This window comes from Candoia aspera, chromosome 2 (assembly GCF_035149785.1).
Source record: "Candoia aspera isolate rCanAsp1 chromosome 2, rCanAsp1.hap2, whole genome shotgun sequence".
NCBI classification, from domain to species: domain Eukaryota; kingdom Metazoa; phylum Chordata; class Lepidosauria; order Squamata; family Boidae; genus Candoia; species Candoia aspera.
The window spans coordinates 148,432,552-148,458,182 of NC_086154.1; the positions used below are offsets into that span (position 1 = coordinate 148,432,552).

At 37.7% G+C, this 25,631-nt stretch overlaps 1 protein-coding gene across 1 annotated transcript in view; it reads right to left on the reverse strand.

Moving 5' to 3' along the window:
- Window positions 1-25,631, reverse strand: part of WNK3 (WNK lysine deficient protein kinase 3) — a 105,532-nt gene that overhangs the window by 74,403 nt on the left and 5,498 nt on the right. The gene's annotated exons all lie outside the window — the stretch shown is intronic.

Below are 25,631 nucleotides of genomic sequence, written 5' to 3' on the forward strand. Positions count from 1 at the left end.
TATGTATTAAAACAGAAAGTATAAATAAAAAACAAGAGTCTAAAAGAATCTAAAAGGAGGGGTAAGAGCATTAGATGGGTGTAGGGGAGCATAAAGGTTTATTTTATTTACTTATTTATTCTTCAAACTTCTATTACCACCCATCTCCCCCAAGAAAGGGGGAGATGGTTAGTATGTGGAAGACTTATCAAATTACAGAGCACTCTAATATGGCAAACTAGATGCTCCTTAAGTCTAGTTTATGGCACGGGTCACCATCTGACACATTTTAAGTGCTGCTGTACAGAATCCGGCAACACTGTATGTTGTAGCAGGATTGGTATCTGAAAGGAGCAGGGAGGTGTTGAATTGTCCTGTGTGCCCTGGGTACTTATGCAGTAATGGTGAGATAAATCTGGTACAAATGTCTCTGTAGTACAGGCACTGAAGAAGCACATGTTCTGTTGTTTCACAGGGGCATTGTCTCTCTGGGTAAGGAATCTTCCTGTATCGGCCTTCAAGGACAGTTGAGGAGAGGGAATGACATCATGCCAGAGTATCTATTGGATTCACTGGCACTAAAGGTTGGGGTCCTGGCTAGATCCAGTTGGCACACAGTGTCTGCTACACGCTGTTGAATGAGTGGTTTGGCCTGATCATATCCCATGCTGAGTAGAAGAGAGAAGCCCAAGGATGAGATTTTAGTTGCCACTGCCTGATTCCATGTGGACTGAAAATCATCCCTCAGTTAATGGGGCAAGGTCAAGGGGAAAAGGGGATAATCTGAGCCAATAGTTGAGTATGGTCACCCACACTCTAGCCTCCACTTTCATGAGGCCTGTCTCTAGTCACAGGGTGGCATTAGAGAGACATTTTGGGACTAGATCTTAGAAATCTGGATTGTGCAAATTCTAATGGTGCAAAAGTGGAGAAGGGGCCCAACTGGGCACTATAAAGAAGTTGTGCTATTGCCTTGGATTTGAATAATTTGAGTGCTGCAGGTATATAGTAGCTACCTCTTGTCTTAAGGAATTTAAGGTGGCAGATGAGTTCCTCTGTGCATTTTCAGCAACATAGTCCCCGTGGGCTTTCCTACTGCTGGAGAACGGAGGACTACCCCCAGGTATTTGAAACAGGAGACCTGCTCAATCTTGTGTCCATCCAGGAGCAGCTCTTGGGCCTGTTGGCAAATGCCATGATTTTAGTTTTCTGATAATTGAGTTCTAGCTAGTCTTCCATGCAGTTGTGTTAGTGCTCTCAGTGCTCTTTTAAGGCCAATAGGTGTCTTTGAAAGTATTGCTGCATCGTCTGCATAGAGTACAGTAGAGTAGAATATGCCTTCCAGCAAGTTCTGGAGAGTGAAAGTTCATGTTATGGAGATGGCCCATCATGGAGCTGATATAGAAATTGAGTAAGAGTGGGACCAATATACGGCCTTGTTTGTACGGACTTTCTCAGTTTCAGTGGCACTGGTGAGATGGCCCTGGAGGTTACATCTTACTTTGAGTGAGGTCCCTTCACATAGCATACGTATTAATGAAGTAGACATCAGTCAATTGAGGAAGCCTCCAGTTTTTCCCACAATTTAGCTCAAGATATGGAATCAAATGCTGCTTTGAAGTCTATGAAAGCAGCATAAAGGGAGGTTGTGTTGTGGGAGAAGTATTTTTCAGAGATTGATGGGAGTACTAGACAGTGATTAATGGTGGATCGGCCTTCCCTAAAGCTAACTTGCTCATCTGCAAGTATGTTTTCTTGTTCCAGCCAGTCCTGGAATTTCCACTGTAGGTGTCTTGAGCTTGTTGATTGTGTTGAAGAGTCTGATCAGTCTATAATTAGCAGGATCAGCCTTTTCCCCTTTTTTATATATAGGGACAATAATCACAACCCCCCAATCCTCAGCTATGTGTCGATGCGGGTAAAGAGTGAGGCCAGAGTGGGGGCCCAGAAGTCCAAGTATGTATGTATGTATGTATGTATGTATGTATGTATGTATTTATATTTCAAGTTTTGTCACCTCCCATCTCCCTCAAAAGAGGGACTCTGGGTGGTTTACAATAAAGTTGTTTTTAATGGCCTTTGGAGGGAGTAGGTATTTTCCTAGGGCCTTCTCTGGTTTTAGTTGAGCAACAAGGTTCTTGATTTCTGTCACTGTCATTGGTGCCCACATCAGCAGATTTTCTATTGTTTGGCTAGGGCATCCACTTCCAACAGAGGTGTCCATGTAGCATTCCTGAAGGTATGCCTCCCAGGTCCCTGGGGGATGTGACAGTCCACCATGGATGGACCATTGCTTTGGGAGCTTAATGTGATATGCCAAAATGAGGCTGAGTCACTGGATTTGACTGCCTGATTGAGTCATGTCCAGTTGTTTTTCATGGCTTCCTTTTTTTTGCATGCCAGCAATTGTTTGTAGTATCTCTTCTCCTGGAGGAGGTCCAGTGCAGCTGTTGGTGTAGTATTGGATACATAAGCCTGGTAAGTGATAGCAAGAGCTTTTTTGGCGTTAAGACAGTCCTTGTCAAACCATGGCTTGGAGTGGTGCTGTTGTTGCTCCAAGGGTGCACTGTTATATTAGGGCATTTGCAATTACCTTATTATACATTCTCTGAAGTGTACAATATACTGTATAGACATTTTTTGGTGTACTAACCTAATTTCATGCTTTTAAAAACAACCTTCCATTGATTTACACCTTCAGGGAATTCACATTCATAATCCAAAGACATTAATATCAATTTAATCTAATGTCTTCTAAAACCTTCAACAAATATGGAATTTCCGAAGCAGCAATGGAACTCATTGAACCATTTTAGTTTCCTCATGTTACAGCTGGCAAATGTATTCCTGTGTGTTTGCCTAACACATTTCCTCTTCCCTGTTCATTTTTTGTCTCAACTATGGGAAACACAGACTCTGCACCATGGGTTCCCTTCCCATACACAAAGAGTCAAGGGTCAAAGTTAGCCACCAATCCTTCTAAAAATCAGGTAGCTCCAGCTCTAAGAGAGATTCCAGCATCATGACAAACACATTTTCAAATCTAATGTAAAGATGGAGTCTGAGGACTCCGAAGACAGAGTGGAGGAGGAGAACCGGATGAGAGTTGGTGAGGGGGCGAAAACCAAAGAGCCTTCAGAGATACTGATAGGTGGAGTCTCTGATGAAGAGACTCAGCAGCCAATCAGCGCTCGACAGTGGAGAGAGGCAAAGAGAACTCAAGAGCTCGAAAGGCGATTGGGTCCCCGCCGAAAATGGCAGGAAAGTCAAGCTCTTAAAAGGCGCCCACACAGAGAACAGATTATCAATGACAACCGTTCTCTTCTCCCAGCCGTGCTCCCAGATCAACCAGCCTCAGCCAACCTCCCCACCTTCTGTGACAACTTTTCTCCTCAGAATCCTGTCTCTGCCACACCTCCTGCTTCCTGCCTTTCCGCAGAGCCGCCACTTCCCCCGGAATCTCTCTCAGCCGCGTCTCCTGCTTCCTGCTTTGCTGCGGCGCTGCCACTGGTCCTAGATCCATTCTCCTCAGCTTGGTAGAGCAACTTCGTCTCCTGCTGTGCTGCTGCACTGCTACTGCCTCTGCAGTTGCTGGCTGTCATTGTGCTGCTGTTGTCTCCGGAGCTGCTTGTTGCCAACGATCTGATTTGTCTCTACTCCTTGCCTGGCTGCTGAGTGAGTTCAATCCTCCAGTCTGGTTATACTCCTGCCTTGCTGTTGGTGATTCCAGCCAACCAGTTCAGCCTTGCCATTGCCTTGCCGCTGTGCAAGCCAGTTGCAGTCCAGCTGTTTCAACCATCCTGCCACTGGTGACTCGGTCTCTCAGTCCGGCCTAGCTCCCTGTCTGGTCTCAAACAACGCCAGCCCTTGACTCCAGCCACACTGACTGAATTCCTGCTCACACACTTCAGCCATTGCAGTTGTGCATTAATTTGTGATAAATAAAATCCGTTAATACCTCTTCCGTATTCAGTCTAGTTGGTCAGAACATCTTATTGCATCCAACAGAAGCACTGGGCTATCTTCAATAATGGTTGAAATAAGACAAAGGCTTAAATGCTTACAGTGTTATAAATCTACAGACCAAAAGAAATCCCTTTAATACTGGAGCAAATTGCTGAGTCCCACAGGATAAAAGGCTGGAGGTCCCAAACCTCATCTCTCAACAATCCTCTGGGTCTTCCTACTTTAATCCTGCTGACACCATGGTGCACTACCTCATCTGGCACCCACCTCCTTCCTCCAATGAATGTGAGCTCTCATACTCCATGCTTCCCCTTATGGCGATCAAGAAATCAAAATACAAAAATTGAAATAATGTCATTAGCGCCATCTTCTGGGTATGCAGCATGAAGCTGTAGTTATAGGATGACTTATCACCATCCTGCTCCCACCAAGCATTTGGGAAATAAACCAATTTCACAGGAGATAAACTAAATCAAACTTTATTTTTAAAGAAGACAAAATATTAAAAAAAACTTTTTAAACTTTAAATATTAAAATGCAGACAATATGGAAAAGTAAAAATTACAGAGCTGCCCAGATCACACTATATAGCAGCCTGCAAATAAGTTAAAAATAAATTTCCAAAGGAAAATACAGTATTCTGGACAGACTAGAAAGTGGCAATGGTCTCCTACAAATGAAATGTTTTCTACCAGAATTTCTGAAAAGCTATTGGAGAGGTTTCAAATTATTATTATAGACCACAGGAAGCTTCTTAAAAAAAAACTTCTGGAACATAGCTTAGATTATGAATAAAGGCTGAAATTATATCTAGTTCCATAACTTGTACGGAGAATAAACAACATGAGATTTAACTTAGCACAACACGCAATAAGAAACTTAGTGCAAATTCCTGGCTATACATGTTGCCTATTTCTACAACAGAACATTTCCTGAAGCAAATGTTCCTCTGAATCAATCACCAGCTTCCTGGAGATTCTACTCATTCATGAAAGGCAATTGGAAAGTTGGCAACCTGTTCCTTACCCAGCCTCTTTCTACAGCCTTCTGCAAGTTTCACACTTTATTTTCAGATGATCAAACCTTTCTATGCCAAGCAGAAGGAGACACTGGGGTATTTAACACAGTATACCTGACAAAGAGCTATCTCTCACTGACAGCAAAATGGACTGTGCATCTGAGACTGCACTCTGGCACGAAAGTTATATTCACAGCAAATATTTTGTTTTGAATACATTGTAATTCTATTGCCAGATTATGGTGATCAATAACCTTATTCAAACAAGTATCAATTGAAGGTTTAATCCACCAGAGGATTATCTTTTTAAGAGAGCTAAAGTATAGATTGTGCCTTCCTGTGCCTTCTGTCTATATGCTCTGTGAAACAGCTGAATCAACAACAGTCTCAACTATTGTTGATTCAAACAACAAAATAAACAATACAGATACGAATGCCAAAATAAAAGTTATACATAGGTAAGTTATTTCAGTTTTCCTATTGCTGAAACATTTAAAATGCCTTAAATCCACACACACACAGTTTATTGGTTTCAGAAAGGAATTTCTAACAAAGTTGTACACCAGATGCACAACTGTTTTCCTAGGTGTGGGCTTAAAAGAGAAGTCCTGAGTAAAAAGACTAAGTAGTCCCCACTGGAGGTACAGCTTATTGTAATTACCTTTTACTGGAAAGGTAACAACAGGAAGAATGGGGTTCTAACAGGCTGAAATACAATAGATATAGAAAATTGTTCTAATGCTATTGGCTTAAACAACCAAACACCAGTAGCAGAAGAACTTGAAACAGATTGAGACCTGCTATACCTCGAATTAACTGCTAATACCTTTTAGACACACATACAAATACACTCAATCACAGGCCACGTAAAACAAAAGGCAAATTATACTAGCCTATGCTGCAGCCTACTTTTTTTTTACTGACATCAGTGAGTTTGGATAAAGTTTATAAATGAAACACTATTATTTCTCTGTATTAACAATTGTTTGATACAAATTGATCTGGCAGCACGCTTGACTCCACCTAACACAATTCCTCAAGTCACATAGGTTAATTTATGCTCGAAAATTTCCAGTACTTCTAACAAACAATTTTGCTAACTATTAGTACAGCTTCTGATTAGGCAAATTCTAAGCTGATCATAAATCAGACCTCAATGGTAATACTCAGAAGACCAAGAGCTCTTAAGCTATGTAAATCAAAGGACCACCATTTCCATTAGTGCTAGCAAAACTTCAGCTGCAGTAATGTGTTCTGTTCTGGATAGTGTTCTTGGCACTATTGTTCAAATATTAAGTTTAATTGAGAAAACAAATGGCCCACAAACCACAACCATGAGGGTATTTTCAAAGAGCTAGTTACAAATGGTCTGAAGAGAAGGGCACTGTGGGGGAGGGAGGGATAATGTAATAGTTTTCAAATGCACCTCACAAAAACAAGAACATTCATTCTATTTAGAAATAAAGTAAAAAATAAGAAATGCAACTGCGTAGAATGAAGTTGCATATGGAAATATTTGCTTATACTATAACAATAAACCAAAATTATCCTAGTTTACAGAGAATCAGCAGTTTGTTAGTGTATTCATTTGTTGGATCTTGCTTTGTTCTTCCCTTTGCACAAGGAAAAAAAAAGGATTTTGTGTGAAACTGAAGCCAAGAATCTTTGATTGTTGCTCACAAATTAACTAGGATTATAAACCAACGAACATTGATTTATTCCTGAAAGAGAACCCTGGCTTGTTTGTAACTGACAATTATTTCTGTATGTTTCATTTGCTCACATAATGATGGAGTTAATAAGCTACATGTACCAGCATGTTGTTTACAGAAAATAAGGATAACTGAAAATTTTTGGTTTATCATTAAATGTAAGCAGAGCATCAAAAATTAGTTTCCCACCTCCAGTAATAGTTCTCTTCTGGAATATAATATATAGATAGGACATACTCTCCCTCTTTAGAAGACAAATATCTGATAGGAATATTTTAAATTTAGAATTGTGCTTCCCAGTTTGAATGTCTTGATTCAATTTATTTATTATCAGAAAAAATATTTTTAATACCAAAGAATTAGAGATAAGGATGATCAAAGCAACTTTTTCTCAGGTAATACCCATATTACAATTTTTTCAGTGATAGCAGATATTTCATATGGAGGTAATCATATGATGGACCACATAGAATACTGCAGATGAGATGTCACATAATAACTAAATTAAACTTTCTTAATGCACTACAAGCAAGCAATAAAGTTTATCCACCCCACCCCACCCACCCCCAAATAAATAAAAATGGTTAACTGATTCACCAAAAAGTCATTAGCAGTAGAACAGGAAAATGAAAGCGTTTCTGCTTCACTGAACTTACAATACATAATTTAAGTGCTCTCCTCCATTAACAAAAACTTGGATTTTTATGTTTTGTTGCTTAAAAAAACAGGTAGCAAATTGCAAATTCATTATCTTTTGATTGAGCCAATTTTAGGGAATACCTGTTAATTACACAATGGCATTATGATTTCTGTTCTTTCTCACATTTACACAATTGCTATTTTTATAGTGGATTTTAATTCTAAACTTTCTTCTGAAGTTTAATTCCCTAGGGTTAAATAATGAATATAAAAGCTTCTTAAAGTAGCACAAGAACTTCCCTTTCACTTATATAAACTCATTGAAATATACATTGTCTAAAGGTTAGATTTGCATTTCCACTTACAATAGTTAACCTGGTAGGAGCTTTAGGCATCACTACAGAATAAGTAACAGCATGCTCTTTAAATTCTCATTATACAAAATTCCTACTTGTAGATAACAAAAGCTTTACAATAGAGTTACATAATATTTTTCTCTATTCTTACATATACTGTAGTGGAAACAGATGCATACAAAATAGTTAAAGAATTTGTGCAAAATAACATGGAGGTTTCACCTAACCCCAAATGTTCACAGGTGCTTCTATTTTAGGACTCAATCCCACAATGGTAATCTCACAAAGACAGCATCCTCTGGTGGGAAAGCTACCATACACAAATCAATCAAGAATTGTTTCTTTACACCCAACCCCACTTTCTTTGTGCTGTAAAATTAAGGAAAGAGTCAAACCTGTTTTTATCAAAACAAACAAACATGCCCTGAGTGGTTTAATCTTTCATCTATATAAACAAAAGCTGAAGTTCTACACAGAGATTTTTCAAGATGATTAGAAGGCAACTTCTTTGGCATGAGAACCCAAGTTCTTTGTTCCAGAGCATATCCCTGCTTTCTCCTTCTCCTTCTTTTGGTCCCGATTCTTGTGTCCTTACATGATGCTAACATTATAAATATTTTTCTGAAGTCAAAAGAGAGGAACAGTATATTTCCCTCGGCCTCTGTACACCAACTGACATTGCTGTCCCTTAAAATGTTCTGCTAAAATTTATAGATATCTATATATCTTTTCCAGTACCTACAGTTTCCCATGCTCCCCACAATGGCTTGGAAGAACAGAGATGCTTACAAAGAAGTTGGCCACCAGAGTCTGTGTGGTCATGAGTTGTCCTATTTGGGTCTCAGAAGATGAGCCCAAGAAATCGTATGGAAATCAAAAATGCACTGAGTTTATAGCCAAACTATAAACACAAAACACTTGAAGTGGTTTCACATTTGTAAGTACTAGTGTCTGAAGTCAGTGATCAGTTGAATAACTGAATAACTCTTTGGGGGGAGATGGGCAGTAATAGAAATTTTAATAATAAATAAGGGTAAACAAACATGTTCCAAATGAGACACAAAAATCCACCTAAATTAATAACTACTGATTAAAATTAGTTGCCTGTAACATAACATCCCCATTTCTAAAACTAATTCTTGGTCTACATATTCCAACTATTATTTCTCTTACATACAAAAGTTTATCCAGATGCTTAAACCAACATTTTAACCAGATGCCAGCATTGGCTACTGGTTACATTCCTTGTGCAGTTCAATATTATGGCTATTACTTTTAAATTCTGAAATAGCTTGGGGTTGAACTACTTGAGAATCTACTTCTTCTCAGTTTACTCAGCTTGACCCTTAGCATGAACTAAAACAGCCCTCTTATCAAAGGTTTCTGCGTTACAATGAGTAGCAACATGCGAGGGAGGCTTTTCTGGGTCGGCATCCCATAAGTGGTAATTTAAATATCTTTACCTAAACTGAAATTCTACAAGCACTGAAACATTTTACTATCCAGCAAGCTTTTAACACAGTTACCGACTGCTTCTAATTTTATTACCGTAGTCTTATTTTATTATTTTAACAGTGTGGGTTTTTTTTTAAAATTCTTAACATTAAGATCATGCAAAGACATGATAGATCAAACCAAAGAGCTAACTAGCACCCAAACTCTGTTCCCATAGTAGCTAATCTGCCTATGAGAAATTCAAAACAGAGAATAAAAATGTCTTGCAACAACTGGTATTAAAAGGCATAGAGTCTCCTGTACTAGAGGTAGGATATAACAATTCAGGCTACTAGTCACTGATAGTCTCATCCTCCATAAGGATATTGGATGAATACTGGATTTTCTTAACAATTATTAAAGTCCCCCCCAAAAAGGTAAGATTGTTATACGTTTTTATCACTATAAACACACTGAATAAACACAAGTGTTTTACCATGCTGCTGTAAGGTTAAGAGTAAAACTGTATCAGACGTTTCCCACAGAAATTTGTAATGCTTTATATGACATCCTAGTGTCAGTCATTTTTTGCAACTACAACTGTAAATTCAAAACTTCCCAATAGCTTTAGAACACAAAGAATTGTTTTGATTTAAATGCTTTTCACCTACCAATGAAGCCAATTTCCGTGACTAGCTCAGTTTCTCTGTTTCCTTTTTGCAGATCACCTGATTTCCAATATAATCACTTACCCTTTATTAAGCCAAAACAAACAGTCATCTAAATGGCACACAGATGAGTTGATAGCTAGTAGAAGACAGAAGGGCAAATACTTCAATCCCTTACAACAATAAAGTAAACAGGGGCAATGAAGACATAATAGAGACATTGAAGAATACAGATGATGCACATAATCCAACATTTGAGTAAAATTTTATGTATCCATTATTTTTTATAGTTATAACTTATTCATTATGACAAAGTAGCATTGCAGATGCAGTATAGGATAAACAAGTCTTTCTTGTACAGAGTTCTTGACAATATTCAATTAACCTAGTCTCAGTCAATTCATGTATTTTTTAAAACGATTACAGAAGAACACAAAAGAAAAATACCTTTAATTAATCTAGTCACTAATGTGGTTTTTCTTTTATAAGAATGTTCTGAATAATCAGATAAGTGTTTTTCTAAAAAGATAAATATAACTACCCATTTTAACCATATTGTGCTCTTCATTTTACAAGGCCAAAGCATTGGCCTTGTTTGCACACAATGATAAGCAAGATTTCTGGTGCACCTGGGAATAAGCAACATGCCAGTGCATGCTGTTCGATCAATCTCACTTAGCTTCCCCTGCCAATGGCACAAAACCCAGACAACTCCATCCATGTTTTTTAAATCATGATATGCAGACCAGGAACTCTGATTTGTTTTTCTGTTAAGAAGTCAGAACTCTGGCATGTTTCTGTTCTCTGCTCTTTCAGTGGTAAACAAGGATTCTCAATAATTCAGACTAATATATGCAATGCTAAGAAACATGAGAAAACCATATAAAGTTTTGGAAGCATATAAACCTAAATAACCTATAACTGTATGCTTTTGGCCCCCAATACCAAATGCAGTTACTCATCTCCTAACAATACAGAACAGGAACCTACTTGCATATAATCTAGACATCTCAAGATACTACTTAATAGAAATTCCAAAAACTAATAGTAATGTGGTCTCTTTAGGATGAACTAAAATGTCATAAGTAACTGGAAATTATGCCACCAAGGCCACAGAATTATTGGGACCATGTGGTAAGTGTTTGGTGAGGCTTGGTTTTGGAGGGTTAAGAAAGGCTGTTGTTTTAACTGTAATGTGCCTATTTTAGGCCTTATTACAGTTTTCATTTATCCCCCAACTCCATTATTTACTGTTTTTCTGTTCCATTTTGACGATTTGTGCCATGATCGTATAACCAGTTCAATTCAAGGTCAACAAATCTTTTAAGATCCCATTCTGATTGCACAAAAGGCAGAAAAACCTGGGAAAATAATACAAATTCCCCAAAACAGTCACAATGTCACTCCTTTGCTTGACTTTTTTGGGGGGATGGGGGGAGGAGTGCCAATTGTTTGGACAGAATCCTAAGGAAGAATCAGAATGAATATTTCAGAGCTTGGACAGATAATTGAAAGTTCTAGCATGTTCACTCTTTTCTTTTCAGTAACTTTCATGTTGTTGCAAGACAGCCTACAACATTTGGTTTCACAAAAGCTTAGTGACAACATATAATCAACAAATCAGCACATAAGAAATGAATATATTACCATTGTAAAGCAGTATTCCAGATTGTGGTAAATAAAAGCTCACAATTTCAGTATCTAAAGATAGATCTTCAAGCTAGCTCCCTGTCATCATTGCTGTAGGGATGTTTTCATGGGTGTATTGTTTGTTTACTGCAAGAAGCCTTGTAGAGGCAAAAGTCATGTTGCCTTCCCTAAGATTACTTCCACTGGAAGCTGCACCACCCACTGTCAAAGCAGAGGTCTACAGTATTCTGAAGTGCAGTATTTTCATTTCTTTCTCCAGAAATTAAAAGTAATTATTCCAAGAAAATAAACAGGGACACTGTGGAACAAAATTGAGTTGGAATCTATAAAACATCTATTTCTGGTCAGAATATCATACATATTTACTAATTAGTTCATTCTGCAATAGTGTGTATGTTTTCTAAAAAAAATTCTCATTTTTTATAGTATGTCTGTCCCTATCTACACATTTTTATTCACAATTTTTGAGCTGATAAATATTGAGACATATGAATAGACTGTGGATTACTGTATGTGCTCTTTTCTGCCATGTCACTTGAGAAAAAATCTGTAACATATGTTTCTGACATCCCTACTGAAAACTAAATCTGTTTCCTGCCTTTGCTGACATAGCTGAGAATAAATGCAAATGAGTCACCTTTATTGGCATAGTCTCAATATAGCAGTCTAATTAATCTACTCCATTAGGTTGCAGACTTGCTGAGAATTTGGGTACTGGGCCTTGCATCTGATTGTGTTCTTCCTGACAATGGAGACTAAAACCATTTTGACTCTGGTTTGTTAAACAGGCCCTGACTAAATCCATCAGTTTCTACACACACTCCTTTAGAATTTTCTTCCCAACAAGCATGCTTGAAATTGCTGGGTCAGTGAAAGGATGAGGGAAGCTAAGTGGCTTCCATATTTCACAGCAGCCCAGGGCAAATCACTGGGAGGTGAACTTAATTCCCCTTCCATTCACTTATCCTGAGCAAAATTGCTGACAGAAAGGAGAGCTAACAAGCCATTCCCTTCATCCAAGCAATTCAAACATTTTTGCAAGGTTCTTTGGAGGTAGAAAACCTAATCTACTAGAAATTCTGAGTCCTGCTATGGGAATTGTTAGCAGCTGGAAATATGTACTCTGTTTCCCATTATTCATCTAATAAGCTTGCTCATCTGGCATGAGGAAAAGGGGAACTACTACAGCAGGGTAGGTCTAATTTCTTTAGAGAGAGCCTGCAGGCAGCCTATCCATAGTCCAAAGGATGAAAACAATTTGTTCCAGTTTGAAAAATCATTTAGATAGTTCTTTCTTTCCACAGAGCCCATCTCTGAGAACAGAGCCCATCTCTGAGAATCTGAACACTTAATGATTTTACATTAAAATTGCCCTTGATTGTGAAATGGGTCAGCGTATGTACTTTTGTCAATAGCCAAATCGATATAAAAGACAACTAAAAACAAAACTAGGTGTATTAGTGGTAGACCAGCATATTATATATTTCTTCCAATCTCATATAAAAAGTGAGAGGGAAGAAAGAAATGAACTATATAAAAATGCTTGAGTAAAACCCCCCACCCCATTCCATTAAATTACCTTCCTGCAATGTGCCTATTGAGATAACTTTTTTCCCAGTGATGTTTGGTGTCAAAAAGTATGTATCTCTTGGGCAAAGTTACTATGAGTAGATAAAGTAGTAAGCAAAACAGTACTGCAATTGTCAAACAGTTCTTTATCATTATAACCTTTTGTCCGGGTGGCTAATCTTTTGCCCTTATATCTAGGAATGCTTTCCTCCATAAAAAACTAATTATGTAAAAACATCCCATCATTCAGAAATGAGGAGCCTGAAACAATATTTACCTGTCCATTAGCTATCTATCCCCCACTAATATCAGAGGGTAAATTTAGCAGCAGATAGGACAAATTACCTGCCCAGTAGGATTTGACTACAATTGACTCTTTTCTGTGTGTGAGTCTGTGATTTAGTGCCACCAACCAAAGCCCTCAAGAGAATATAACTTCATGCTGTTCCTGTGTAGCATTTTTGGCTTAATTTCCAACCAACAGGGAGTTAATTCCCTTTGATGAAAACTAACAGATATGCTGAGACAGAGAATTGTACCAACATACTGCCATTGTTTTAATGCTGAAGGCAACTGCTCAGGAACAGGGGCAACCTGATCTGGTCTGGTTGTGTACTTGTTTATTACACAAGAATAAACATATTATTCGGTTTATAATTGCTTCAAACGAAGTTGCTCAGCAATAAAAATAACTCCCAGTAATAAAATATGTAGCATTTTGCCTTATAACAGGCACTTCCAGAATAAAGGGCTGCTATTTCAAAATGTTTATCCCATTTGGAAATTTAGATAGAAAGTTATAATGAAATTGCCACTAGTGTGATGAATTCTTCATACATTTGAATTTATTACATCACTCTATATAAGACTATGGAAGGACTTGAAAGGTCCTTAAAGATAACCTAGTCTAAGCCCCTGCCTGGTGAAGGAACCTGCTACTGCAGCATATCTGACAGACAATGCAGTCTCTGTTTAAATACTTCCAGTGAAGAAGAGTCCACCACCCCCTGAGGAAGTCTGTTCCATTGTTGAACAGCTTTTATTGTTTGGAAATTTGCCTGGCATCTAAATTAAATCTGCATCATTGTAATTTAAGGCTACTGTTCCTTATCCTGTCTTCTGAAATAATTCAACAAGTCTGATTCATCTTGTGTATCATAGATCTTCAGGTGTTTGGAGAACTATCACTTCTCACCACAAACTTTTCTACTCCAGGCTAAATATACCCAGTGCCTCTGACCATTCTCATCATTTTGGTTGCTCTTCTATGGACATGCTCTTCTATGGACATCCGGTCTGTGTCTTTCCTAAACTTTGGCGTCAAGAACCAGATGCAGTATCTCAGGTGTGGTCTGATTAGTACAGGAATGATTATTTCTCTTGAACTTGACACTAATGTTGATGCAGCTGGCACAGCTGCATCAGACTGCTGCCTCATGTTCAGTTTGTTATACACCAAGCCATGTACTGCTGCCCAGTACGGTCACTCCCCACTCTTACAGTCATATTCTTCTTTTTTCCTACTCAAATGAAGGGCTTTGCATTTGTCCCTGCTAAAATTTAACAATGATTTCTGCCCTTTGTTCCAACTTGTCATGTTCCTCTTGAATTATGATAGTGTCCTTTTTCCTCTATATTTGTGTCATGTGGAAATTTGACAGTCTTATTTTCTAACCCCTCATCCAATAAATATTTTTAACAGTACAGGGCCTAGGACAGAGCCATGCAGTATACCATACAACAACTTCTTAACATGGAGCCATTGATGTATACTTGAATATTACAGTTTACTCAGCTCTATATTCATCAAACGGTAATATAGTCCAGCTCAAATTTTGCCATCTTCTCTATTAGAATCTACTACATTACTGTAAAGCCAATATATGCAAAACTCACCATATGCATATACACAACCTTATCTACTCTTCCATAGCTGGAATTCTGGGAGGTTTACTTGCAGTCTCTTGACCCTGTTTTCTGTGAGCAGCTATAAGCCAAAGTGATCCTATGACTTAGCTCAGTTGGTGTGGAACTGAAAAAGAGGATTCAAAACAAAGCAGACCCACCTCCAAAACAAAAAGAAAATCAGATGTGCTTTTCACATAAAAAGCTAATGTGCTTTTTGCATACATGCTAGGAGAGCACTGGCTTCAATAACATATCTCTTTCTTTCCAAGACACAAGTATTTTATTAACCTGTATAAGAATCAATTTCAAGCTATATGGATAGATTATGTGCATACTGCATACACACAGTTGCTTTACATATCTTCCTCTATCCACTACTTTGGCCTGGAACATGCAGAAAGGCAATACGACGTTAATAAATAAAATAAATAAATATTTAATATATATATTAAAAACTCCTGAAAATACCTGCAGAAGGGAACATGATCTGTAAATGTCCCTGCATTAGACTCCTTCAAGGTTTAAGAAACCTATTTTGCCACTTTAAGAAGGGCAAATCTTTAGGTCCCGTCCTATCCTTCTGGTGATGTCACAACTGCACCTCCTGAGATGCTAAAACAAATTAAAATGTGTTTCACAGCTACAAGAAAGTTATCCATACCTATTAAGCACATCAGGTAACCTTTGTCTAAAAAAAGTGATCTGCTAACTCAGAAAGCCAGATTATTTTTCCAACCAACCAACTCCATGGGAAATACAATCCAATAACTGAAAAATGCTGGTAAGCTTGTACAGTAACATCCATCAGCTGTTCTGCTTTCAGGAAGAGGGTTGTGGGGAAAGTCTGACTAATACAGCCTAGCAGCTAGTACTCTAGATCCCAAGGGTGAGATCAGCCAAGACAAGCTTAATGGGCTTCTTTCACCTGGAGAAAATAGGGGAAAAAATGACCATTTCTATACTTGAATTCAGACGACTAGATAGTTCAGGGATATAAAAAAAATGTATACTGTTGGATGAACCAATCAAACCATTTACCAGATTTACCCTAGAAATATGGAACCCTGCAAAAGATGCACTGATGTAAAGGTGCTAATCTTACAATGTCTGATGAAATGGATGGATTGAGAACCAGGCCTAGGAATTTCCTCAAGAAACTGTCTCTTCCAAAAAGGCCACTGAATCAGCCTTCCTTTATTTGAATAAACTATGAGGCTGCTGGGCAAGTAAACTAATGCCCGAATTCTATCAGCAACTGGATGCACAGAGTATGGCTGAGTTGTCCTGGACTTCTAACCAGTTTCAATATCAATGACTATAACAACCTTCTTGAGAGTTGGCAATTTTAGGCCTTGGGCAGCATGTTGTAGCCCTTCCTGTCAGGTTATGTCCAGAAAATGGTGCTGGAAGACAATTCTTTGGCACATAGGCCACTGCCCTATGATGTGACATAGGGTCCCCTCTTATCCCTTAAGTTGTTCAATTTCTGCATGAAATAGCTGAAAAAGCTTATTCAGAGCTTTTGATTTAGGTGCTGATTCAAGTTGTAGTGCTCCCTGACACTGAACAAGAAAGCAGCTGATTCCCTTGATGATACCCAAGTTCAGTAATGGGCTAGAAGAGGGTGAACAAGTTGAAATAAAATCCAAACAAAACAGAGTTGTTGGAAAGCAGCCAACTAACTCTGGAACTGGGTTTCAGCCTGTTTTGGAAGGGGCTGCATTCCCCTGAAAGCATAGGATTATAGTCTGGAAGTGCTCTTTGATCATCACCAACACAGGAACTTAGGTTGCAAGGATGCTTTTGCACAGTTATATCTAATGTACCACCTGCAATTGAGTTGGACAAACCTAGCAACATTATCCATGCCTTGGTTACATCCTATTTGATCACTGCACTGGGCTCTTAAAAAGTGTCCAGAGTTTCAATGGATACAAAATGCAGCACCCAGGCTGCTAACTAGTATATGTGTGCTATCCTCAGCTAAAAGACCTGGGAATTTGAGGGATGAATTTGCCCGGCCTTGTTCATCAGATTCACTGTACAACACCAATTAAAACATAAGATGGGAACGGAAGAAAATTAATTTATGTTTAAGATAGTTCTGTCACCCTTACTAGAGATCCTATTATGCTGTCTTTCAGTTGTTAGTATTTTCTCAAGGAAATATAATGTTCAACAACCACAATGTCTGAGACAACAAGATGAACTTAAGATTATTGGCATTCCCAAGTATAGCAATTCTAGATGATGTCAACACCAATAAAGAGGCATCTTGTCAGGAGTATCTTAGGTTTCCATGGCCTCCATGTCAATTATGGAATTCTCCTAAATTACAGGAGGCAATATCTATACCAGTAGTCTTTGTTTAGCTACCACAATTGGGACTAGCAACTTGGTCATTAAGCAAAGCAGTCACTTAGTAACACCATGACTGTGCTTACGATTTTACTTCAGCTTTCCTTTGTTTTACAACCTGTGAAGGTCATAAATCCAAGGACTGGTCACAAAGTTACTTTTCCATCACCGTCGTAACTGTGAACAGTCGCTGTCCGAGGCAGTCGCTAAACAAGGACTATCTGCATAGCAGAAAAGTCAGGGTGTTTTGTGGGGAGGATGGACAAGTAAATGATGATCTAGGTACAGAGTCATTGCATTCAGTCTGTTTATTATGGACAGATCATTACCAAATGCAACTTAGGTTTAGAGGTATTTCTAACCTCAACAGAGTTGAAGGACAAGTACTCCTATGGATGCTTTTGTTGAAGTCCTGGTCATTCTCTGGGATAAGACAATAGCAGTTCACATTAGAGCCAGGAAGTCCTCTGGTGTTCCAGAGCTCAGGTCAATAAGCTCTCAAGGATGATAAGAGTAATTTCAGATACATCTAATCAAGCACAGGCTAATGCCTTTAAGTAAGGACTATAGTGTGGTTTTGACAGTGGCAAAGAACTATTTATCCTCTACCAGTGTGTCTATACGAAGTTGTCTGTTGGACATCCTTCTGTTCAACAGGCTTGTAGAAGCGCAGAGTGCTGAAAAAGCACTAAACACATCTCCTCCTAAGACTGAGTCCAAGCATCTTTCAAAACTTGAAGAATCAATTGTGTGTTTTGTATATTCATGAGACTGTGTAAATACAACTCAGCTTCCTTCATAATCTCATTAAATCTCTTTGCAATTCATCTTGTTTACTTCTCTATATAGAATTAGAGGCTTAGAAGTGATCTCAGAGGAGAGGTCACTGCAGGATCTACTAGAATATCTCTGAGAGATGACCATCTACCCTCAGTCTGAATACCCCCAGTGAAGGAAAGCTTATCACTTCATGTGGCAGCTTGGTTAACAGTTCATAACTCAGTAAGTTTTCCAGACATCTAGCCTGGACCTACTTCCTTCTAGTTTTAGCCCACTGGTTCAGGTCCTGCCCACTAGAGCGACAGAGAATAAGTCCATTCTGCCCATATGGCAATCATTTAGATATCTGAAGAATACTATCATATTTCCCCTCAGATGCCTCTTTTGTAGGCTAAACATACCCTGATCCTTTAACCATTCTTTGCAGACCTCGGTTCCTAGAAACCTCACAATATTAGTAGCCCACCTCTGAATGTCTTCCAATGTTACTGTACTTTCTGAATTGTGGTGCCCAGAATTGAATACTGTGGGGTCTAACCAGGACAGAGTAGAACGGACCAGTTACTTCTTGTAACCTGGATTCTCTGCTCCTGTTAATGCATCCTACAACAGCATTTGCCTTTTTAACAGCTGGAGCACATTACTGGGGTTCATGTTTAACTTATGCTTGACAAGGCCCATCAGATCCTTTTCATGTGTACTACCACCAATCTAGGTATTCCTCATCCTATACTTGCATCTTTCATTTTTCCTACCCAGATGCAAAACTTCACACTCTTTGCTAAATTCCATCCTATTCATTTCAGCCCACTGCTCAAGACTACATAAAGCTTCTTGAATCTTCTACCCTTTAAAGTATTAGCTGTCCTTTCCAATTTATGTAATCCTCAAACTTGATAAACATTCCCTCAATTTCCTCTCCCAAATCATTGATAAAAATGTTAAACAGCACAGGAAACTGGACAGAGCCTGTGGCTTTCCAGTCCATCTAATAGTAGCACCATCTAGCCCAAATTTTACCATTTGATTAAGGAGAATGTCATGAGAAATTCTTTTGCTGGTTTTGCTGTGGTCCAGAATGCCATTCTCCTTATCTATTAAGCTAGTAGCTTCATTAGAGATAAGTTAGTCTGGCATGATTGTTTGTAATAAATTCATGCTGGCCCTTGTTAATTGTTGCATTCCTATCTAAGTGCTCACAAATATTCTGTTTAATCATCCATTTGAGCACCCTGACCAGTACAGATATCAAGCGGACATCTATGTAGTTTCCCAGGTTATTCTCATTCCCCATTTTTAAAGACAGAGATAACATTTGCTGTCCTTCAGTCTTGCCAATTCTTTACACATTCTCAAAGACTACTGAGACCAGTTGTGCAATCACCTCTGCTCGGTCTTTCAGTATCCCTAGAATGTAATCCATCTGACCTTGGAGACTTGAATTCATTTATACAGTTTTTGCTAAGTTCTCTCTTACCATCTCCTTGTCTACCTTAGGCTGTAGTTCCTTCACTGTTCTGTGGCATAACAATGACCAGCCAGGGTTTCATCTCTCTTCTGAGAGAAGCTAGATACAAAACAGAAGTTAAGAAGTTTTGCGTTCTCACCATGATCCAATTGCAATTCAGCACTTTCTTCTATCAATTGACCTAACTCTCTTTGGCTTCCCTTTTGTTTCTAGCATACAAAAAAACAACAAAAAGTGTTATTTGTGTGAAAGAAACAGAAAGTTGAAATATGTTAAACAGACACATTTTGAATTTGCCAATAAACCAGGAAGATGTTTAGCATATAAACTGAGGAAAGAAAGACAGAAGAAAATGATATTAAAGATTCAAGGAGGAAATGTGGAATTATTGGATAATGAGAAGATTAAGAAAGCATTTTATAGTTTTTTCTCTAACCTGCATAAAAAACAAGAAGTCTCCTTGGAGAAGATAGATGAATATTCGAATAAACAAGATTTACCAAAACTTTCAGTCACAGAGAGCGACACTGAATAGTCCTATAACTACTTTTTGAAATAGTTGAAGCCATAAAAAGAACTAAATTGGGAAAAACACCAGGTCCTGATGGTTTACCGGCATTATATTATAGATGTTTTGAAGATCAGATTCTACAACCTCTTAAAAGACTGATGAATTCTATTTTGTTAGGTTCAACAATGCCAGATTCATGGAAAGAAGCTAACATTGCACTTTTACCAAAGGAAGGACAAGACCCTTCTCTAATTAAGAATTACAGACCAATTTCATTGTTGAACAATGATTATAAAATATTTGCTTCAATACTGGCTGAAAGAATGAAGCAAATTTTACAGGAATTTATCCACCACAATCAGTGTGGGTTCTTACCCAAAAGACAGCTAAAAGACAATGTAAGAATTGTTTTGGACATTATAGAATATTTACAATATCATAATGAATGTCAAGCGGCTCTTTATTTTCCTAGATGCAGAGAAAGCTTTTGACAATTTGAACTGGAATTTTATGTTTAAAGTCTTGGAAAACATGGACTTTGGAGAGTATTTTATTCAGGGAATTAAGTCAATTTATACACGTCAAAAGGTGAGCATCATTGTTAACGATGAGTTAACTGAACCATGTCATATACAAAAAGGGAAAAGACAAGGATGTCCTTTGTCACCTTTGTTCTTTATTTTGGTGTTGGAAGTTTTTAATAGAGATATTAGAAGAGACGAACAAATAAAGGGCTTAAAGATTAAAAAAGAGGTCTTTAAACTGAGAGCTTTCGCTGATGATTTAGTTTGGATGCTACAAGATCCTCTGGATACTGTGGAACATCTGATGAAGAAATTGAAAGAATTTGGGTCATTGGCAGGACTTAAAGTAAATAAACAAAAAACAAAGATGCTGACCAAAAATATGACTTCGTCCAATCAAGAACTGTTGATGGGTAAGACTGGTTTTAAGACTGAAAAAAAGATTAGATATTGGGTGATTTTATCAACCAAGAATAGTATGTTGTTTCAGAATAATTATGTTAAAATTTGGAATGATGTAAAAAAGGCCTGTTAAGATGGGAAAAATTACAGTTGTCTCTTATGGGGAGAATATCTGCGATTAAGATGAATGCTCTGCCTAGGATGTTGTTTCTTTTTCAGACTATACCAATTTTGTCGGCAGATTTACCATTTAAACAATGGCAGAAGGATATCTCTAAGTTCATTTGGCAAGGCAAGAAACCAAGAATTAAATATAAATTGTTACAAGATGCCAAAGAATGAGGTGGTCTGGGCTTACCTGTCATGTTCCCCGTTTCAATGTTCTGTTAACATCGTAACGTTTCACATGTCAAACCGTTTTCCCGTGTATTCCTGGCTTGCTCATTCCTGGTAATTTCCATTCGGGTGCTCTGCTTTGTTTTGGAACTTTGGAATGTATGTTTGGGTTTGCAATCCTACTCAAGGTTACTTTCCCAGGCGCGTGTAACGGTTGCTCGCACCTGGGAGGGGGTGCGTGCTGACGACTGCTGAGGGCGGGACTGGATTGAAGGCAAGGCTTTTAAGTTTGTATTTGGCGCGCTTTTGCTCATTCTCAGCTTTCTCTGTATTTGCATACTATTCCTTTAATAAATCAGTTATCTTTAAGCCCGAGCTTGTGAGACTGAGTATTTGGGATTAGGCAACCATTACATTACCTGATTTAAAATTGTATTTTGATGCCTGCAGTTTGCTTTGGATGAAGGAATGGATAACTTTGAAGAATAAAAAATTATTGCAACTTGAAGGACATGAATTGAGATTCGGGTGGCACACCTATCTGTGGTATGTTAAAGTTAAAGTTAATAAAGATTTTAAAAACCATTTTGTTATGAGTGCCATAATGAGGGTTTGGAACAAATATAAAGCAAGTCTGCTCCCTAATGTACCACTGTGGTTGTCACCTCATGAAGCATTTGTTAGAAGAGAAAATGTGGGGGGGAACAAGTTGGTTAAATTATTAAGATTTGTTAAATTTTGAAGAGAGTGAACCGAAGCTTAAAACAAGGGAACTGTTAGAGTTGGAAGGTTTTACATGTCATTGGTTTACATAAGTACAATTGTTAGAATGTTTTAAAGTGGGTAAAAAGAATTTTAGATTTGTTAATGAAACAACTCAATCTGAAATGGAACTTTGTATAAATGATGAGCAAGTTATTACAAAGATGTATAAAATGTTGTTACAGATGAATTTAGAAGATGAACATCTTAAAGAATGTATGATTAAATGGGCTAAGAATTTTGGATGCAGTATGTTGGAGCAATGGGAGAACATGTGGAATAAAGGTTTGAAATTTACTTTTGAATTATAACTTAAAAGAGATTTTTTTATAAAATGATGTATCGTTGGTATTTAACTCCGGATAAGTTGTCAAAAATGTATAATGGAGTAACGAATGTTTGTTGGAAATATTCTCTTGGTGAAGGAACTTTTAATCATCTTTGGTGGACTTGTGAAAAGGCCAAAAAATTCTGGGACCAAATATGTGCTAATATTCAAAAGATCCTTAAAGTAGACTTATAAAAACAACCAGGACTATTTCTCTTGGGCATGATGGAGAAGCAGCTTGATAAACAACATGGGACTTTGCTTTTATATATGATTACAGCAGCAAGGAGGAGGACTGGATTATTAAACTGATGGAGCTGGCCCAAATGGCCAAGTTAACAGCGCTGATAAGAGAAAATACTGTTTCTGGATTTGTTTCTACATGGCAACCACTTTTAGACTACTCGCTTGTAACAGGAAAGAATGAAGTTCTGATTTTTGGTTTAAATGATTAAATGGCTTGATTTGATAGAAATAATGTTACTAAGGTTTAACTAATGGTAAGAGATTCATATCTGTACTGGTTGGAAGTCACTTTGTTTTTGCTCTCTCTCTGTTCTGCACTTTTAGTTTTTTTTTTCTTTAGACCTGTACTCCATCTGTTATATATTCTGTATTTTGTATTTTAATTATATTTGGAAAATTAATAAAATTCTTATTTTAAAGAAGTGTAATTTGTGTATCTCATGCAAATCTCAGCTCTTTCTAAGCTTTAGCTTTACTGACACGTTCTTACATTTTCTGGAGATGACTTTTTTTTTTAATTATGTACTCCCCCTTCCCTTTTTCATGCATGTCCCCTTTTCTCTTAAACATTTTAGAGACCTCTGTGTGTATCCCTACTGGTCTCTTTAGATTTCTCCCATTTTCCCTTCATTATAGAAATTGTTTGACATTCATGATCCTGCCCAATTCCTGCTGCAATGCTGTGATTGGTAGATGGTTTCCCACCTGCTGGTGATGTTCAGAAAGAGAGGGGTCAGCAAAACCAGAGGGCTTAACAATTTTTATTAGCATGCCCTGCATACATGAAACAGGATATTACCATTCAATCGCAAGCCAAAATACAGGCAATAAAAGGCACTGGCAGTGAGGACAGCAAATTTTTATGCCAGTATGGTTTTCTGCTGAATCAAGGATAGGCGGTTAGTGTTGGAATTATCAGGGGGTCAACTCAGCATTGTCTCATAAGCATAAAAGGGTTTTTTCCCCCCTAGTAAATGCATCTCTATTGTGCTTGTGGGATGTCACATGGGTCACCTGATTTCCACTTACTTCTTCTTCTTGGGTTTGGGGATTAACGTTCTCCATTACCTTTTGGCACACCTGCAAGCAGGAGGTGCTGCAGAATGCAGCTCTCGTCCTTTCATCTCACTTGCACGCAGACATTTCTATTTCCATAGAAAATGTCTACAAAGAACCAGTGATGAATAAGTGCTTTCTACTATGAAGCTACTTATACCCAGATCTACTGAATAAATGTAAGATACCTTTTTTCTCTCTCTTCATCTAACTACTGTGTGAAGACTGAATTCTTTTCTGAACGTAATTAAGCTTAATGTGCAAGTTTCTTTTTGGTTCACACTTCTACTTTGCAAGATTGTTGTTAGCTGCTTGGAGTTCTTTTATTAACTTTAAAAACTCCATCAGTTAGCACTACCGGCAGTGGTAAAAGGCCCTTATTTAGGTAGGCATCTGTTTTACAAGAAATGTAATTTGATAACATTTTAACTATCGTATCTGTCTGCTTTTACTATATATGTTTTTTTTCCCCTTGGAAATACTTGGTATTACATATTATTGACTTCCAGGGAAGCAATGGCGAACTGAAGATGGCTCCACTCTCAGTGATCGTGGCAGAATGAGGAGCCGGCATATGGATCAGCTTCTTGAAATTTCTCTCTGACAAGGAGATGACTTGGGATCCCACACACGCTCCAGACAGCCGCTCCCTGTGAGGAGACCATAAAACAGCAGTCTCCAGCAGGTTTAGAGCTCTGGGAGCTGAGAGGTTGCCATCTTTGCCCAAACCATGGTTGGTACCTTTAAAAGGACACTGGGTTCACATACTTCCTTTCTTAATCACTTCTGGAAATTGCGTGTTAACGTTTTTTTGGATATTAAGAACCTTCAGAATGGCAAGTTTCATTACACTGGGTAAGTCTCCTTTAATCCTTGGAAAAAGAAGTTTTATGCAAGTTTAAGAACTTAAAAAATTCTTATTTTGGAATAAACAGCAAAAGGGTGATTAGAATGTTGATTTTGGAAAGTTATAAACAGACTAAGGGGCCAGATGGATTTTAAATAAGAATTGAAATTAATTACAAGAATCCTTCCTGTGGGTTGTTTAGAATTCTATAAAAATATATGAAGATTTTGAAATTAAGTATAAGAAACCTTCCCGTGGGAAAATGCTGTTAATTAGAAAACAACATAATAGATAGAACTTTGAAGGTTGGAGAGTAAAGGGAACCAGAAAGAACTAAAGATTATAATTAAAGGAGAAGAGACCCACCAATACAGCAAAATACTCTAACTTTGGAAGAATTAAAGGATATTTGGAAACAATGCACTCAAAAATTACTATTAGGTTATAGAAGAGGAACAGGCTTTACTGGACAAAACAGAGACAGAGGCTGATTCGAATGGGGATTTTAAAATGACAAGTTACAAGTATGATATAAAAAAAGATGTTACACTGGATTTACAACTGAAACTGGCTCATATCGTAATAATTAAAAGGGACATACAAATAACAAATCAGAAGAGTGACTTGGATAACTTTCTTATTTTGGATTTACAAAAGAGACATGTTAAAGTTTTGAAGGAGCTTTGGAGAAGAAACAAAAAGAAAATGAAAAGAAATAAAGTTCTGGAACACTATTTAAAGGGATTAAAGATCAAAATTGTTAAAAGCAAAGGGAAAGAATATAAAGTTGGTTTATTTGATCAAGGTTAAAATACATATGTTGTTATTTCTGGTAACTCTTAATGGATTTTTGCTGACCAGAACCGAATGATAAGGCTTTAAAGATTTGTTTATAGACAAGAAATGAGGTAGGGGAAGAAGAGATCTTTTGTGGTATTTTCAGAGAAAGTGGTAAGTTACCATGTTAAAAGGAAAAGAAAGGAATATGAAGTTGGTTTATTTGACTGAGGTTAAAATATATATGTTGTTATTTCTGGCAACTGGACTTTTGCTGATCAGGCCTGAATGACGAGGCTTTGTTTATAGGTAAGAGATGAGATATGGGAAGAAAGAT